Raw genomic sequence first — 19107 nt, 5'->3', positions numbered from 1 at the left:
CATTTGTGCTGAGGCGCTAGGCTGTGCTAAGACACAAGGTTTTCCTTGATGTTGTGCAGTACCTGTGTAGGCATTAACATAGAAAAGCAGGAGGATGATGTCTCAGTATAACTGACAATAACCTGCCCTCATAGGTTTCTCCAAGTCTCTCAGGCATCCCAGGGTTCAATGAGCACACTGTCCGAACCACTGCTTTAAGGAAAGCAGCAACATGCACTGGGCTCTGGATTTCTACCCCCTTCAACTAGTGCCATGTTGATTTTTATATTCAAATTGCAGTCACCTTTCTGTTTACTTCATGAGCAATTTTGACTTCATGAGCAATATTAACTCCAAATACCTTGCTTCAACTTTGTCTGCTCCCACTTTCTATAAAAATCCCTTCTGCGGTGTCATTATCTGTTGTTTAGTTTCTCACAAAATGTCTCCCATGATAGATGCATTAAGTTGTGCACAGAGTTTTCCACACTCACTAAATTAATTTTCCATAATCATATACTTTTCAGAGAATTTGTGGGTTTTCATTTTACTGGTATGTTCTTCAGTGTTAAAAGGGTCAGACTGTTGCCTGCTTGTTCGCTGTGCACTTTCAGGAGTGTTCTCTCTTTCAGGTCATACCAGTCCTGTCAGGTGTCAGGAGAGTGTCATTATCTCTGTATGAGTAAATGCAGGTTGAGCGTGAAGGCGATTACAGGCCACACAGGGGCTGTGTGAGTGACAGAGCAGCTGAAGTGCTCTGTTCTCCATCTCTAGTTTCCTGAACTGGACAGCACTCTTCCTGTCTAAAACTTAAAAGAAAGTCAAGACTTTTCTCCCCAGTCCATGCAGCAGAATTCTGTTCTTATCTCTCATCAAACCGTGCATTCCGACACAGCCTCCTTACTTAAAAATATTACCGGCATTGTAGAAAAATCAGCCACTCGTAGGGGTGTGGCAAAGGCCCAGGATTTTGTTATAACCATGAGGGTTAATATCTTTTTAACTCAAATGAATATCATCCAACCCTGATATGAAATGTTAGCTGCAAGGAGAATTGCAGGAAACAACTTAATGCCAGTATAAGGCAAAATAATTCTGGGAAGGCAGATTTGCTGGGTAATTAAGCATGTTAGGAAGGAGAGTTGATTGATTAATCTGTAATCATATGCTGGGATTAATAATATAAAAGGCTGAAACACATGGAGTAAATTACTGAAAGGGATTTCAGAGAGTTTACAATAGCAAGGACTGTTTACATATTGTAAAAATTAATTAAATATTGACATTTTATATGTCACTATAGACCTTCATGCTCCAGAGGGTTGAACTGAGCTTTTTAGTGTTTATATAATTAGACTTTTAAACATATTTTTTCTTAGCATTTTAGAAATATTTTAACCTCTGAAAACTATATTGAGAAATAGCAAATATGTGTGCAGCCAGCATTCAGCCTCAGCACATTTTAGCATTTTGGTGTGTGTTTTTTTTTCAGAGTCATGAAATAAAACAAAGGTCATCAAAGTTCCCTGCATATCCTTTCCCAAGGCTATCCTACCATGTGAGGAGTCAGTTGTTAATTTTAATTTATTATCCATTAGTGCACATTTTTATACTTTGAACATCAACTTGAATTGATATATATGGATTATCATACATTGGTATATATGAATTATTGTTGATACATATGGACATTTATTAATTATAAAAGTTCAGTCTTATTTTGTGAGTGTTTTCACCGTTGTTTTTGCAGTTGTCCTTATTATCACAACTCTGATCGTGATGTACAGTGTATATTGTGCATTGATTCATGTACGTGTTCTACCATTGATTGCTTTTTAGGGTTCTTTCAGTTATCTCTGTAAGGAATGATGTCTCCTGAGTCGTTGTATCAGGTACTCCAAGACGACATGGACGGCAGTTTCTTTGGGGCACGCACCTAGAGGTGGGATAAGTCGCTCTGCTTTACTGAATACACCAAAATGTTCTCAAAAATGCCTTCAGGGTTTATACACATCGCAAAGTATGCTGCAGCTCCAGGTCATCTCAACGAACCTGGTATTACTGGGTTGTCAGATTTCATCTACCTCAGTATGTTCTCCAGGACTTATAACTTTCTGTGTTGTTGTTTTTCTCTTTGGTATCTGATGTTGCAGAATCAGAACAGCTTTTTAAGTCCCTAATACTCTTTTGCCTCTGAGAAGTGTTCTGTTTTACTTCCATTTTTATGTTTAATTGTTAAGTTGAAATGTTTATTGACTTGTATGTGACTCTTTTATATGAGAGATAATGATCATGTGATAGTTGTTTTGAAACTAACCTATCTGTGACTTATTTTACTTTTGCTCGTGTGTATTGTCCTAAGGAAATAATTTCAGTATACCTCTTTCCTGTTGAGGCCCATTAGATGCACAATGGTTTTTATTGGTACAGAGATTCTTCAACTGGAAAAAGCCGTATTTTTCTACGTTTAGCTTTTGATATTTAAGTCTAATGAATCTGGAATTTACATGCAATTAAATAAAAAATCAGAAGCACTAAGCTGTGGAAAGATTCAGGGAGCATGCACTCTACTAATGTTAAGTAGGGATTAAGTTCCACTCTCACTTACCCACCTCTGTTTTGTCCCATGTCCAGTCGGTGCAGATATCTTTCTCTTCCATTTGACTGGTTAGTCTGGCTGTCAGCCTCTGCTCTAGTGCCTACACATTGTACTATAAGAATTATCTGGGCCATTCCAGGATTCTTACTCTACCCATCAATTTCAGAGATATATTTTCAACTGATGTGAATCTGCCTTTTTTTGCAGTTATTATATGTTGTTATAATCCCTCAAATTTGCTGTCTCTATAACATATCTTTGTATCGATAAATACAGCACAACTATGTAGATCTAATGTTTTTTATTTATGTGTTTTACCTATTTATTTCTCAGCACCATATTTTGATGTATCTGTTGTGTATAAATTCTTTTTAAAAAACATTACTTGCAAATTTTTTTTTCTGTTATTGTCATTGACTGATCTTGAAACTTGCTACTCTTTGAAGTCTTTTCCCCTAACATTTTGCTATAGATTGTACTAGAATTTTTCCTTTTGGTCTGTCATAACATCTATAGATAAGAGTAATGCTTTCAAAGTCATATAGCTTTGATGTTATTTAATAGTCTTATGGCACATGACCATAATCTTCAGTGCAACGTGGCTTGCAGCAGTTGAATAGACTTCTTTATCTTTTATGGCACTATGTCTAAAGCTTTAGTCATTTCTGTTACATTCGCTTGTGTTCTGGAATAATATTTGATTATGCATTGGTGTAGGTTAAACTTTGTGTCAACTTGATTTACGCAGTTACCTGGTTAAACATTCTTATATGTTTATATGTGTTAGCGAGGCTTTTTCTGGATGTCTTTGTTTGAGACCATGAGTTTAGTAATCAATGACCCATTGGAGTGTGATTAGGCATGATCTAATCTTCAAAGGCCTGAAAAGAGGAAAAAGTATAGAGATACTGTTTTCTCATACCATGTGTCCTAGCGGTAGAGCTGTAATCCTTCTCCTTGCAGGATCCTCCTCGTTCTTAGACTTTGGATTCAGACTAGCATCTCCACCACAACCTTCATCTCTCCCAAGGCTTTTGAACTACTGAACTGTCTTCACTAGATCTCATACATATTGTGTTTATACATATTGTGGAATTTATTCTATAATTTGTTTGAACTCCCTACTCCAGTGATTTTAGTCTAACCAATATGAAAAGCAATATTTTAATTTTATGTAAGTTGTAATACATATAACATAAATTATAATTAGAAGCTCAGTTCCAATGTGAAAAGGAATATTCCTTGTAGGTCTGTTCTGCTTTAGCATTATAGAAAGACATTTGGTGTCATAGGACTAATTGGGAAGATATAATCATTCACAGCAAAGTAATTTTCATTGTTATTGTTGCAACTTAAGTGAGCAACATTGACACACATAACATTGGCCTAACAACTAGTTAGCCTGAAACAGTTAATCAGAAACAACTGTTTAACCAATAATTATTCAAATCTCCTGTGTTTCACATAGGTTAATAGAAGATCTTCAGGAAGTAGAGATTATGCTGGGTTAATAAAACATATCACAACTCCAGCTTGAGTAGATATCCTGGGACATTTTTGTGATTTCTTTTATGACCGTACAATGAGCAGTACAAAAAAAAAATCTTGGGAGTCTCTTGGTTTAGTTCTCTTTAACATTGTAATGAAAAGAACTTATAAAAATATGCTGTAAGTTTGCACTTCTATTTCATCAAGTGTAGCAAGTATATCATCCTGTAGCATAGGTACAGGCATTCTTGATTGGCACCCCATTCTGAGGAGGAGATGGTTATTTTCGTAAAAATGTGACATTTATAAGGATTGAAAAGCCTGTAAACATGTGCACAGAAATTGGTCGGACCTATAATGTGTGTGTTAACCAAGCCTGGCTGCTCTCTCTTGCCGGAAAGTTTAAGAGGAAGAGCAGTGACTTAGGGTTCAGCTTGGAATTGGTTTCTACTGTGGCATTATTTACTAGTAGCATAGATAGTAGATGTAACATTACACATGGATAGCAATGAATAGAGAAAAAATGTCTTTAAATTATATTTAGGATTCAAATTCTGTGCCCTCAAAAGTCCTCTGAGGTCTACTATGGATTGAAGTGCACACATACCATTCAGCTTCATACAGCCCAAGGCAGAACTGAAACTTCATTAAAGTATTATATCCAATTTTTTAAAATTAAAACTACAATTTCAGAGACATTTAGAGAAGTTGATTGCTAATAGCTTTTCTTCTCTACATTAGACTTTTGTTCATGGTGGTTATTCTTTAGCCTTTAGTATGAGTATACATGGTATATAAGATCCAAGATTTTGTTGTTCTTTTTAACAGGAGAAACTTTTAAATGGAATAGGCTGGTCTGGTGGTGCCTCACTGCAGTACACTGAAAATGTATACCTGGGCACTGCACTGGTTACCTGGGCACTGTGTACTGTGCCCTGGATAGCTGGGCACTGGACAGGTGCATGCCCCTGTACTCCTCTTTCCTCCCTGTGCAATGAGTGTTCTCAATCTCTGCTTTCTGCAGGCTGCTCTCAACTCTAGGAATAGGTTTATTTTGCCTACGGTAAATGTTATCTTTTCTATTCTGAATTGTGGGAAGTATTTGGTGTCTTCATATTAGTACAATCACTATTAGGAGTTGTGTTCCTGGAGCCTATTGGAAGGTCTTACTTTACTGTATCTCCAGAGTTTCCAAAAGTGATCTTTTTCTAGTTAGACTGCTGTCCTAACATCAAAAGGAAACTAGATTTAGAACAAAGGCTTTCTGTAGTTGGCAGAAAATAACATTCCTCACTATGATAGCTGTTAAATGTACCCACACAAATGAAAGTGTGTGTGTGTGTGTGTGTGTGTGTGTATGTCTTTGGAGAGACAGAGAGAGAGAGAGAATGAGAGAGAGAGAGAGAGAGAGAGAGAGAGAGAGAGAGAGAGAGAGAACATAGGAGAATATTTTGGATAATCTGTGTTTGGTTTTTTTTTTAGAGAAATTATTATGTGAAACAGAGTTTTACTCTATGGACCTGGGTGGCCTCAGACTCACAGAGATCCACCTGACTCAGCCTCTCAAATGCTGAGATTAAAAGTGTGAGCCACCACGCCTGGCTCACAGAGAGGAAACCAGGCTGCCACTTGAAGTTTTACTTTAAATATTTATACAAAGCAAGTCCTCTGTATCCAAGTGACAAATGGCTTTTCATCTGTTCCTCCACTGGTCAGACACGCTCACTTTTCCTATAAAAACTTTTCAGAACGATGATATGAAGCCATAAAGCCAAGCCTGCTGAAGTTGAATAGTTTATTGCCTGAAATGATCCTCTTTTGATTATATAGTTTTCTGAAATTTGCATTTTTATTGCCTTAGATGATAGAATTCAACGTCTCATCATTTGCTCAAAAGTTGTTAGAGTCTGAGAAACTATTTTCTTATAAATTTCAGTTTATTAGAAGTTATGTCCCAGAGATTAGATTTCAAAGCTAGTATGGAACATAGGTTGGTCAGAGAGACAAGAGAAAACACACATGCAGCTTTCCCATTATTCCCCCTTGACAGGAAAAATCTCAAATGATATCCTTCATGAAAGAACATCTCAAGGAATGTCTGTCCAGGACTCCTGAGAGGAAGGTGAGATGACAAAATTGGTGATGTGTGACACCATAGTGGCATGACAGAGAAGGTAATTACAGTACAGCACCCGCAGTGCTGTGAAGGTGAACTGGGAATTGTGTAAGACCCAGTCAGAGGCATTTGTGAAAGAGTGAGAGACTTGGGGAAGGAAATGTTATTTTAGCTGCATATTCTGGCCATTCATGACTTAACTGGTATGAATTTCAAGAGGACAATAAAGGAGAAATTATAGTAATCAAGATGGGAAATGATTAAGGGATGGGAGAAAATTTCAGCTGAGAGAGAATGGGAAGATTACGCGTAGAATCTAGCAAGCTGCCTGACAATTTGATGAGGACATTTACAGAAGAGAAATGCAAAGGAACAAAAGACTGACTTCAACAATCACCAGTAAGAGCCAGCATCAGCTTTCTATTTGGAAGAATGAAAGAATTTGAGACGCAGAGATTCTAAAGAAAGGTGAAAAGGAGTGTTTTGCCAATGTTTCCTTCTGAGGCACCACTGAATATTGACAGATCTTTCTCCTTTAGGTATCTATTTGTGAAGGATTCAATGCTTTGTGTGCATAATCTTTCTTTACTATTGAAGGGAATGAGAAGAAAATGGAGGCAGGGAAGCATGCCTGTTACTTGGAAGTTAGACTAGAGTGCTCCAGCCATTTCGCCTATTGTGTGCAGTAAATGTATGTCTTGAGGAACCAGGAGGACCGTCTCCTAATTTCCATCTGGAGAAATAGGTAGTATTTATTTAGTAGGCAGCCTGGCCATGCCAGTGATGCAGTAGCGGAGTTTGAAGGCTGAGATGCAAGTCTAGTTCTCTGGTTTAGAGCTTGATAATTTAGAAGACACTGAGCTTTGGGCAGAGCGACATGGTAGAAGAACACATGAGGGCCTCTCCAGGAAATATGGCACGGAAAATGAACTTTTTTCCCCCGATAGATAAACATATTCCAAGGGGAGACAACTACAGCAACTTTGCACTAACTGTGAGCACAACCACCAAGGCAATCCAGGATTGCAGCGAAGTGATACCTAAATGTTCAAGCGAGTTAGTACTCAGCTCACGGTGGTACTTGGCATGTGGGGATGCAAGAGGCCAGGTTTAACAGAACTTCTCTTTGTTTCTCTTTTTGTTTGTGCTTCTAAGGGGAAGAACGCAATTTGTATTTTTCAGTGATGCCTCCACCTAACACATATAAATAATTCATCCCCCGCCACCCTCCTTGTGCAGGCACTACTCCCAAAGTGTGTTTCTGCTCCTGTGGATATGACTCAGATTTTTACTGAGCAAATGACAGCATACCTTCAGCTAGCTGGACTTTAAGTGTTGGATGGTGCAGGGACCATACATTACCATCTAATTTACTTCAGTGAGATTGAAAACCATGCTATACATTTGGGAAAATTATTGCTCATTAAGCTAAGTCAACACTCTAACACTGTTATTAAAGTATGGGCATCACGAAAAGGGACTCACTACTGATTTATTTTTTGTTTTTTATTATTTTATTTATTTACATTTCAAATGTTGTCCTCGTCCATGAGACACTTGCCACCCCCATCTCCTCTCCCCTACTCCAAGAGGGTACTCCTCCACCCACTTACCCACTCCCACCTCACCTTTATCATTGCCCTTTTCTGGGACTTCAAACTTCCACAAGACCAAACTCATGCCCTCCCACTGAGGCCATACAAGGCAGTCCTCTGCTATATATGTAGCAGGAGCCACAGAGCATCCCATGCATGCTCTTTGGTTGGGGACTTGGTCTCTTGGAACTCTGAAGGGTCTGGTTAGTTCCTATGGGGTTGCAATCCCCTTCAGCTCTTTCAGTCGTTCCCCTAATTTTTCAGTAGGGGCCCCCAGGTTCAGTCCAATGGCTGTCTGTAAATGTCCACATCTTTCTCAGTTAGGTGCTGGTAGAGCCTGTCAGAGGACAGCTATGCTATGCTCCTGTCTACAAGTGTACCATATGGCATCAGCAATAGTGCCAGGGTTTGGTGCCTGTACATGGGATGGATTCCACATTCGGGTGGTCTCTGGATGGCCTTTCCTTCAGTCTCTGCTCCATTTTTGTCCCTGCATTTCCTTTAGACCAGAACAATTCTGGGTCAAAAATTGTGAGATGGTTGGGTGGCCCCATCTCTCAACTGGAGGCCGTTTCTATCTACTGGAGATAATGTCTTCAGGTTCCATTGCCCCACTGTTGGGCATTTTGGCAAAGATCATCCCCATTAGGTCCTGGGACCCTCTCGTGTTCCTGGTGTCTTGGACCTTCTAGAGTCTCCCCTGTCCCACACCCAACACTGCTGCATATTTCTATTCATTTTCTGGCCTCCTGTTTTCCCCCATATCTGATCCTGCTCCCATCCCCCCTCTCCTCTCCCACCCAGGTCTCTCTTTCCCTCTGCCTCCTCTGATTATTTTATTCCTCCTTCTAAGTGGGATTGAAGCATCCCTAGTTGGGCCGTCCTTCTTGCCAGGCTTCATATGGTCCATGAGTTGTATCATGGGTATTCTGAATTTTTTGGCTAATATCCACTTATCAGTAAGTATATACAATGCATGTCCTTTGGGATCTGGGTCACCTCAGTCAGGATGAAATTTTCTAGTTCCATCCATTTGCCTGCAAACTTCATGATGTCCTCGTTTTTAATAGCGGAGTAGTATTCCATTTTACTGATTTCAGTTTAGTTTTAGTGAGTTTTTTATACAGTGCACCTAGTGCCATGTTTCCTATGGAGTTTTTTAAACAACCAACCTAGCCAAATAACTTGGGAATAGATTGTGGATATTCAATTCAGAAAGGTGATGGCATTTTACAAAATAATTTCTTCAAAATAAAATTATTCCCTACAGCCTGAAACCTAAGAAGTGCTTAATAAACACTATTGTCATGGGTCATCAAACTGATCAACACATTACTAGAATCACTGTGCATTCCCTTCCTCATGCCAGCTCTTATATAAAGAGAGAAGAAAATGTGGGAAGAAAGGAGCTCCCGCAGCCTCAGCATGTTTAGCCGAGTGAGGTCTAAGTGACTTAGGTGGTCTTCTGCATCTGGCCTTGGATAGTAACTCAATCAGGATAGAACAAGGTTCAAAGCATTCTGACTAGCTTTCCCTAGGGTTTCAGTGTCTCCCTGAAGGAAATGTCAATAAGAGGAGAGGTGCTTTGCCTGCATGTGGAATTTCCAGGCTGCTGGCAGTAAAGGTGTCAGAGCTGTGTTTATTTTCATTCAAACTTTGATGCTGGCTGGAGGCCTTCAGGTTATCTCGCGCTCTTCTGAGAGAGCAGTCCAGTTTGGTTCCCACCTCCCACAGCTGGCAGCTCACACAATTGCCTGCAGCTCCAGCTGCAGGGGATGCAATGCCCTTTTCTCACACAGCTTGCACATAATAAAAACCTTAAAATGTATGTATAATAAAACTCGTGATGCCTTTTCACATATCATTTTCTTTCATGACAATAGTCCCTATCCCCCTTTGATACTAGGACTTGTATCCCAGAGGCCTACACAGGCTAAGCACATACTCTACCACTGACTTCCACCCCAGTTCCCTGACAGTGCCTTTCAAATTTTGACTTAGTCTGTGTACTGTACTTTTGATTTGATTTGATTTGATTTGATTTTTGTCTAAACATCTTCTATTTTATAGCATTTGTCAGAAAGCCCAGGTTAAAAAATTCTAAAGATGAGAACAAGTTGATGAATTCACTTCACCTTAAAAATCTGGTTTCTACTTTCCTCTTCAGAAATGTTTGTCCATAGGTGTTTGACTAGTCAGAAGTCATTTTTAGCCTTAGGCCATGAGTTGGCTGTTAATGGAATGCCTGTGGTGATTTTATTCACAGATGATTATGCCCAGTTTTCAGATGGGTTGAAAGGAGTGAATATGTTCTGATGCAGCCATAGCAGGCATCAACTGGAAGTACATCATGTCGCACACCTATGTACAGGCCAGTTTAGAAGGTTTTTGTAGATCAGAAACCCACACCAAACAAACTAGTTCAGCTAAACATCTTAAAGCACAGAATGAGGGAGTGTGGAGGACTTGGGGGGGGGGGCAGCGCCCCAGTCCCTGGGACCCCTGCTGCTGTCCCCAGCAACCCTTCTTTGTATCTCAGCTACGCTCCCCTGTGTGTTAGTTCCCTCCTATGTGCCAAGCACATTTCTGAATTAAGACAGTGACCTTCTCCCAGTGAATAGGTATGAAATCTCTGGGGGGATAAAGCCCATTGACTTCCATCCTCTGGCCCAGATTTGGAGCAGCCACTGTGGACAGAGGCTCAAGGATCTTATTGGCCTCTGTCCTGCAGCTTTGAGTGCAGAGGCAGAAATCTTTCAGTACACATGGATCTGGAGGGTAGTACCCCAAAGAATGCTGCCGGAAGGGTGAAGGACATTGGGCAATAACCAGGGCCCAATGGATGGAGGGCGTTGGATGACGGCAGGGCCATCTTGCTCAGCCTCACCTGGGGGTCAGCTTTTACTTTTAGCCTTGCTCTCATCTTTCAAATCAATCTCCACTCGGAGTAATAGTTTTATTTTATTATAGCTGAGACATTAGCATATTTATCTAAACTTTTGTACTTTTAGATTGGCAGAAACAACACAATTAAACAAAAGCTGCTTACTTTCTAAAGGAAAATTTATGCCATATCATTTTATGAAGTGGAATTAACTTCCTGATGCAGTTCTCAGACAAAGCCATCACTGTATTGGTTCAGTGAGGGAGGAAGTGGAGGGCTGAGAAAGAAAATGAATGTGAACGAGTGTGGTCAGGCAGAAGGAGATGAAACCTGAGAATGCAAATTTCGGGGGACATTGTTTTACCCGGGGTTTCTAGTGCTGTGAAAAGACACCACGCCCATGGCAGCTCTTATAAAGGAAAGCATTTAACTGGGGCTGGCTTTCTGATCAGGGGTTTGGTCCATTATGGTCATGGCAGGAAGTGTGGTGGCATGCAGGCAGGCTTGGGCCTGGGGCGTAGCTGAGAGTTCTACATCCCACTCTGCAGACAGCAGGATCTGGTTGCAGATCTGGGCATCTGAAGCTCCAAAGCCCAGCCCCAGTGATACAATTCCTCCAAGAAGACCACACCTGCTCCTACAGGAGCACACCTAATATCACTCCCTAAGCATTTAAATAGTCTATGGGGCTATTTTTATTCAAACTACCTCAATCTTTTTATCATTGGCCTATGTTTCTTCATAATGTGGACTGGAGGAGAGCAAGATTTATCAGGGTTTCAGCTTTCTTTCTGTCTTTCTTTCTTTCTTTCTTTCTTTCTTTCTTTCTTTTCTTTCTTTCTATCTTTTCCTTCCTTCCTTCCTTCCTTCCTTCCTTCCTTCCTTCCTTCCTTCCTTCCTTCATAGTGCACTACATGGCCAAGTTCTGGATATTATAATACAGTAACAATGTAACATTCACTCGTTTGCTGGGTTTTAGGCCCATCGTACTGTTATTGTTGTTTTGGTTCCTCCCTCCCTCCCTCCCTTCTTCCCTTCCCTCCCTTCCTCCTTCCTTTCTTTCTTTCTTTCTTTCTTTCTTTCTTTCTTTCTTTCTTTCTTTCTTTCTTTCTTTCTTTCTTTCTTTCTTTCTTTCTTTCTTTCGACTTTTTATTAGTTCTTTGTGAATTTCACATCATGCATCCTAAGCTCACTCATCTCCCCTCTTTCCCACCCTCCTTCCCACCCTCCTTCCCACCCTCCTTCCCACCCTCCTACCCACCCTCCTTCCCACTCTCCTTCCCACCCTCCTACCCACCCTCCTTCCCACCCTCCTTCCCACCCTCCTACCCACCCTCCTACCTACCCTCCTACCCACCCTTCTTCCCACCCTCCTTCCCACCCTCCTACCCACCCTCCTTCCCACCCTCCTACCCACCCTCCTTCCCACCCTCCTTCCCACCCTCCTTCCCATCCTCCTTCCCACCCTCCTTCCCACCCTCCTACCCACCCTCCTACCCACCCTCCTTCCCACCCTCCTTCCCACCCTCCTACCCACCCTCCTACCCACCCTCCTTCCCACCCTCCTTCCCACCCTCCTTCCCACCCTCCTACCCACCCTCCTACCCACCCTCCTTCCCACCCTCCTTCCCACCCTCTTTCCCACCCTCCTACCCACCCTCCTTCCCACCCTCCTTCCCACCCTTTTTCCCACCCTCCTACCCACCCTCTTCCCACCCTCCTTCCCACCCTCCTTCCCACCCTCCTACCCACCCTCCTACCCACCCTCCTTCCCACCCTCCTTCCCACCCTTTTTCCCACCCTCCTACCCACCCTCCTACCCACCCTCCTTCCCACCCTCCTACCCACCCTCCTACCCACCCTCCTACCCACCCTCCTACCCACCTGTTGCAATACCCTTCTCAAAGGGGAAAAATTCATTGTGAAAGCTGTAGTGTGTCACACAGTGTCTCATAGTATCACCTTTTTTCCACACTTTTTTGCTTGGAATGTTCATGGCAATGAGTCCTTGGTCTATTACAAAGTCTCTATACTTTAATACTGAAACCTTACTGCTACTCCTCTTGGATATTCCATTGTTACTCTGTGTAATGGAGATCCTATAATTTCGTATCTGTAGGACTGGCTCTTTTACCCATTCCAGCAATTCATCAATGGAGTAGATATTGGGGCAGGCAGATCTGAAACTCTGGATCTGGGCCTGAGGGGTATGTGAGCTGGCAAGTTTGCCAGCTTTCACACACTCACACTACCAGGCAGGCCTCCTGCCTGCCCAGCTCATGCTCACCCACACCATGACTGTGTGCTCATGCATGCCCACACCATGACGGGCTAGCTCTACTGTGCTGGTCTGCTCTCCTGAATACTGCAACAGGCAAGGGGCTGGGACAGATCCTTGGAGTTGGTTCATCTACAACCCTCACAACTAGGGCCAGCTCTACTTTGTTGTCCAGTCCAGGTACAGGACCCAATAATTTCCTGAGTGGTAAACCTGGTTGAGGGACAGTTCTCCTGTTCTCATGACCCTGGTGCTATGTCATCGGTGGTGTAGGACAAGGGAGGGGAGAAGGACATCTGTCTCTCGTCTGCACCACTGGACAGCAGACAGGAGTCAGAGCCAGCTCTCCTATGCTCACGCCCTCAGGGTCAGCTCCTCTGCACCGTGGCTTCCAGAGTCAGCTCTCCTGGGTTGCCCAGGTGAGGTGCATGGGCTGCTCTCCTGCTTGCTGCATCAGGTGAGGAGAAGGGCCAGCTGTTCTGCCCTCATGACCCCAGCATGTGGCAAGGGCAAAAGGGAGGGGAATCTATCACTCACTGACACCACCCTGGAGCAGACCAGAAGCAGGGCTTGCTCTCCTTAGCTCACCCCACAACCCACTATCCAGGGTCATCTCTACTAAGCTGCCCAGGCAAGGTGCAGGGCCAGCTCTCCTGAGTCCTGCAGCTCCTAGGAGGCAGGGACACCTCTCTTGTTTACATAACTCAGGGCCAGCTCTCCTGCCTGCTATAGGTGGGAGGGGAAAGGGTGGGGCAGGGCATCTCTCCCTTTCCTACACAGGCACGTGGCTGACAAGTTGTAGGGCCAGCTCTCCCACACTCAAACCCTCGGTGCCTGTTCAACTGTGCCTCTGTCATCAGGGTCAGCTCTATTGCCATGCCCAGGAGCAGTGAAGGGCTCACTCTCCCAAGTGCTGCAGCTGCGGAGGGGCAGGGCCAACCTGCTCTCATGACCCCAAGGCACCTGCAGCAGGTGGTGGGTGGTAATGGGGGGAGGAGTGTATTTCTCTCTTGTCCATGCCACCACAAGAGAGACAAGTGGTTGGGCCAGCTCTTCGACACAAGGATGGCTCACCACGAAACTCCTGCAATGTGTGGGGCCACTCTTTCAAGTACTGGCTAAGTGTGTGATCATCTCTCTTTTTCTCTCACCCCAGGGCCAGCTCTTCCTTGATTCCCAGGCTAGGGTATGGCCAGTTCTGCAAAGCCCTCACATATCCGTATGCTCCCCAGATTGCAACTCAGACCAGGGACGTCTATCGGGCCTTTGGTGATTATAGCCCCTGCTACTGCAGGGCCATGGTCCAGTCATGGCCCCCAGTGGCAGCATACACCAGGACCCTCATGGTCCCAAGTGGCATCACATCAGGTTGCTCCTCACTACCCTCGAGTCTCCGGTTTTGCTTCTCTTCATTCTGCCCACATCCTTCTGTTTCTCTTTCTCTTCAATTTCTCCACCCTTTGCTTGCTCTTTCTAGTGGCACCTTGGGTCTCTGAATGTCTGAGGTCCTCTCAAGACAGGTCCCAGGAGCACTATGCCCCGCCCATGCATTATGGCACTTGGCAGGGGTCATCTTGAACATGATCTTACCCCCTAAGCCTGCACAGCACTGGACTGGTGGTCATCTCAAGCCAATTCTGTATGCAGGCCCCATGGAAGCAGACTGGTGGTCATCTTGGGCTTGTCCCTTCGAGGCTCCATGGGAGGGCCTTCTGTCTTAGACTAAATCCTACCAGGGTCCCTCAGTCCCAGTGGGTTTGTTTCATTTCTAGCTCTCTTCCTTGAGAGCCTGTGAGGTAGCATTGGACAGGTGTTTCTTTCAGGCTTGCTTTCTTCCGGGAGTGTTAGGCTTCTAATCATCCAGATGTTCACATGTCAGAACACTGAGTGTAGACATAGCCTCTCTCCCCTCTGCCACCCCTTGATGCACATGTGACACAGCAGCCACGCCTGCAATGCCTCTAGGGGAAAAGGTTCCAGTTTTCTTAAACTCATGTCCTAAACATTTTACTTCTGTTTGTACAATTTTCACCATAGTTTTATGCCTTCTACTTATTAAACATGACTTTACAGTCCTCTCTTTGTAGGGCTGGCCTATACCCACCTCTGGGGTTTTCTAGTTTTATGTTAAAAGCTGCCATTTTCAGTCTTTGTTTTCCTTGGCTGCTTGAGGATCTGTCACCATCATGGATGGTGCAATAACTGCGTAGACCAGGAAATTCACGGCTGACTATCTCAGAGGCGACAAGTGCTCACTGACATCAGTCACCTTTCAGGTGACAGCAATACCTGAGACAGATCTGGGAAACACTAAGGTAGATCAGGCCTCTCTGAATGCATCAGAGGGTCTGGATGCAGCATTGGTTTTGTTACTGGAAGGACAACTGTTCTTCTGAAGGATTGGTCATCCTTGTGTCAGACAAAGGCAAATGCCACTTCTGCCCTGTAGACTTGTAAGACATGGCCTGCATCAGAAGTTCTTAAGCAAACAGAAAGGAATGCAAAGGGATAAGATAAGTAAGCCAGGGATTGCAGAGACCAGTGCGGGGTGGGTGGGGGTTGGGTGGGTGGGGGCAGCAAGGGAGGGAGAGATCTTAGCAGCAAGCTGGAGCGTGCGTGCCAGCAAGAGTGAAGGCTCTGCAGTGAGCTAATATCAGGCACTGTCCCAGGGCTTTGGAAGACTATTAAACTACCAAAAAAATTAGATGAAAAGCAAGCAACTTCCAAAACCACAAGTTTGCTTCTGCCTTCCTTTATTACAAAGTATGATGTTTCTGTGGTGTTCAGCGTAATTTCTTGATATCTGTTCAGACTGTAAAATTATCACTGTGGTCAAGCTTATGAATGTATGAAACAGTGTATTTTTTGTTTTACTTGAATTTTTGTGCTATGCCCTGTTAGGACCTACCATCTTGGCAAATGCCTAGAATTCTAACTGTAGTCACCCTGGTAGACATGAGGTCATCTCCATAACAGAAACCTTATATCCTTTGGCCATTATCTTCCTCTTTTCTCGTCTTCTCTTAGTTCTCTATAGCACTATTCACTGCATTTTCTGGATATTTTAGCTTTTCAGATTTTAATCTTACACCCCACCCCCCCTTAAATGATCTTAAGAAGTGATTCTAGCTTCTCTCCTATATCCTTCATCATTTTGTCCTCCAGACTAAACCCATATGCAAAGTTCTTCCTCTTTATCTCATGTCCTCTTCATGTTCCCATATATAACCTCTGCGTTTACCTTCAGCGTTTTTGCAATGTCTGGGAGGCACCTATGGGAGCTGCCTAGCTATGTACTTCCATGTTGCCTGGCCTCTGTGCTGGCCACACCACTCAAACAGCTGCTTCTGCAGGTCATACAATATCATTTTCATTTCTTTTCCAATTAGTCTTATCTAATATTTATTTAATTCACTAGTAAGCTCTTTAAGTTTAGCTCATCCATGTTTCTTTCCCTCTCCCCCTCCTCTTCTGACTTCTGGTTGCCCATGTTTTATATCCATGTACTCTTCCTGGCTCCATTCTTTCTATTTCCCTTTTTCACCTTCTTTTCTCCATTTACCCCGCCATGGATTGTACTAGTAACAATGTGCTGAAAATTTTAAAATCTGTATTTCCATTCTTATCCTCAGCTCTGATCTCATCACCTTCATTTTCAGCTGTTTTTATCCAGTTTCTTCTGTTTTTAGTTTTATTTTATTTTTGCTTTAGACTGCAGTCACTGCATCTCAAGGATGCCTCATAGAACTTCTCTTTGATTTCACTTATCTGGTTTGACCTCATAGAGTAAAGCCTTGAAGTCCTCATGTTTCCATTGTTGTTTCTCTGGGCCTGGAGTTTCACAACCTTTGGTCATTGGCTTTTCCTGATTCACATTCTCAGGCTCATCTGTATGTCTTCTTTTGTGCTTATATGCCAGCCTTTGATGTTGATAAAGGTCACACCATAAATTGTACCAAAGAAGGTATTTTGTAGTTAAAATTCTGGTAAATATTGTTAATCATGTGGATATGCTCTTTAGAGACTCATTTAAACAACTGTGTGTTTGAGGAAGACGTTTGCTCTTTCAGTCTGAATTAACCATGTTCTAGCAGGGGAGTGGGGCATCTTATCTTTAGAAAAGTGGTAATTATTTACTGAATAAGCAATTTTGTTGACTGAATATATCTAAATCTTTGGCCTCAAGGCTAAGAAATAGTTTAGGTTTTGTTTATATGTGAATAAATTGAAAATTAATATGCACTTGCCACTTTTATCAGTTGAAACTACACATTAATTTTTGAATATAAATTTAATTAATGAAAATTACTTTCAGATTTCTGAAGAAATAAATACATTGTGCTTTTTTTGTTTCATCACTATACTGTCATAAATGGCCTTAAACTATGAACATGGAACCAGCACCCATGGAAGTAATGTAATGAATGTTTGAAGCCTTCGAACATAAGCTGCCTCCCAGGATAATTAGATGATTATAATGGTGCTTGCTTTGAGATAGCTAATTAAAAAAATCTATTGCTCGTAAGTCTAATTATTTGAGTAATGATAACATATTAGCGACTGTGAAGCTTCAGCTATAGCCAGCCCCACTGAAGAAAAAGGAGTAAATATGTTAATGACATTTTTTTTTTAACAAAGACCCAAAGGATGGCACTAGAGGCCTTTTCATTTTCCTCTGTGCTCTGTGCTCACTCCCCTTTCATGTGAACTGTGACCCACTCATTTGTGTATCTTTCATCCAATTCCACTCTTACTTGTTTATAGACCTCTCCCTTTGGCAGAAGGGAACTAATTTTCTAGCACTTCTCCACCCTTTGTGGGCTTCTGAAAGAAGGCTTATATAATTAGTCTTCATAGCTTTAACAAACATTTCATAACCTGCCAGGAAAATGTCAGTTCTCTGGGCCAGAGCATAATCAAGTGAGTAAGTATCAGAGTAGTTATTAATTAAGGGATGGCTTTGATTTTAGAATTCTAACCAATAACAAGCTCTGCATGCGAGAGACAAAAATCCTTCTTGCTTTCATCATTTATATTACTTATCTTATTAAAATATCGAATAGGATGATATCAGTGAAACATTTGCTTTAGCTTTCCTTTTCTTAGAGACTCTTGTTCTACTCCCAGTACATTTGATGAGGTCACAGTAGATGTTTTGCTCTGAGTCTTCGAGTAATACAGACAATGTGAAACCTTACAAGGGATTGGATTCTGAAGCCATTTCTTCTTCATTAAAAAAAAAAAAGTGTGTGTGTGTGTGTGTGTGTGTGTGTGTGTGTGTGTGTGAATTAAGTCATGGAGGCTAGTTAATTGTTTGTTTGATAAGGATTTCTTCTGACCTGGGAGCAATAGGTAGAATACAAGTGGTTGCTTTTAAATCATGCAACCCACATTTAGTTATGTGGCAATCATTGGCTTAGAAGGCAGTATATCAATGCCACACATTTACTGAGCTCTTTCTTTGTTGAAGAAACAGCACTGAGTGCCTTGTGTCTATTGCTTCAATTCTTGTGAGCCTGTGAAGTCCCTTAGTTATCATGAGTTTTCTAGACTACCTTGATAGAGGTGGGGTGCGCTGTGTAATTGAGGCAGGCCAGCACCATAGTCTGAGTTGCTTTGCTCACACTTGGGCTCTGCTCTAAGAATTGGTGATGATACTTTAAGATCACCGCCACCCAGGGCAGGACATTCCTCTGATGGCCCATGCTAAGTAAGGAGGCTCAGTGGGGGCTCTGTAGAGATAGTCACATTATGTAACATCTCCCAAAGAAAAGAGGTGTAGCCCCAATGTTAATTCTTTTGATCTTAAAAAAAATTACCAAGTTTTTCTTGTACAAAAATTACTTTTTATGCAGATACATTTTAAGAGTTGTTGTGCCAAAATTGCTGGTATTTCTTAATGTGCTCATTTGCAGCATCTGGCTGGTGGCTCCTCTGGAGCTGAGAGTAACACCACCTACAGAAAACTAATCTCCCTCAGTGAGCCCCATTGTTTGCCACAGCTCTTTATTCCATTCGGTTTTATTGTTCTCTTGCTTAGGAGATGAGAGTGAGCTATATTCAGTTTAAAAACCTCAGATCAGAGTCAACTCACTGGGTCAGTATACCCCAAAAAGGGTGTAAATGCTCTTAGGATGCTGAGTTTGTGGAACTAATATACTGGGTTTC

General features: G+C 42.4%; 1 protein-coding gene and 1 non-coding gene across 4 annotated transcripts in view; one reads left to right on the top strand and one right to left on the bottom strand.

The window, feature by feature from the left end:
• Window positions 1-19107, top strand: part of Immp2l (inner mitochondrial membrane peptidase subunit 2) — a 947147-nt gene that overhangs the window by 358950 nt on the left and 569090 nt on the right. The gene's annotated exons all lie outside the window — the stretch shown is intronic.
• Window positions 14780-14911, bottom strand: LOC127688223 (small nucleolar RNA SNORA17). Its single transcript, XR_007978631.1, has one exon. It is a non-coding gene; the product is annotated as a small nucleolar RNA SNORA17 (small nucleolar RNA).

This window comes from Apodemus sylvaticus, chromosome 6, assembly GCF_947179515.1.
Source record: "Apodemus sylvaticus chromosome 6, mApoSyl1.1, whole genome shotgun sequence".
Lineage (NCBI taxonomy): Eukaryota > Metazoa > Chordata > Mammalia > Rodentia > Muridae > Apodemus > Apodemus sylvaticus.
Note: the sequence above shows the minus strand (reverse complement) of the source record. Positions and strands in the feature narration are given on the sequence as shown.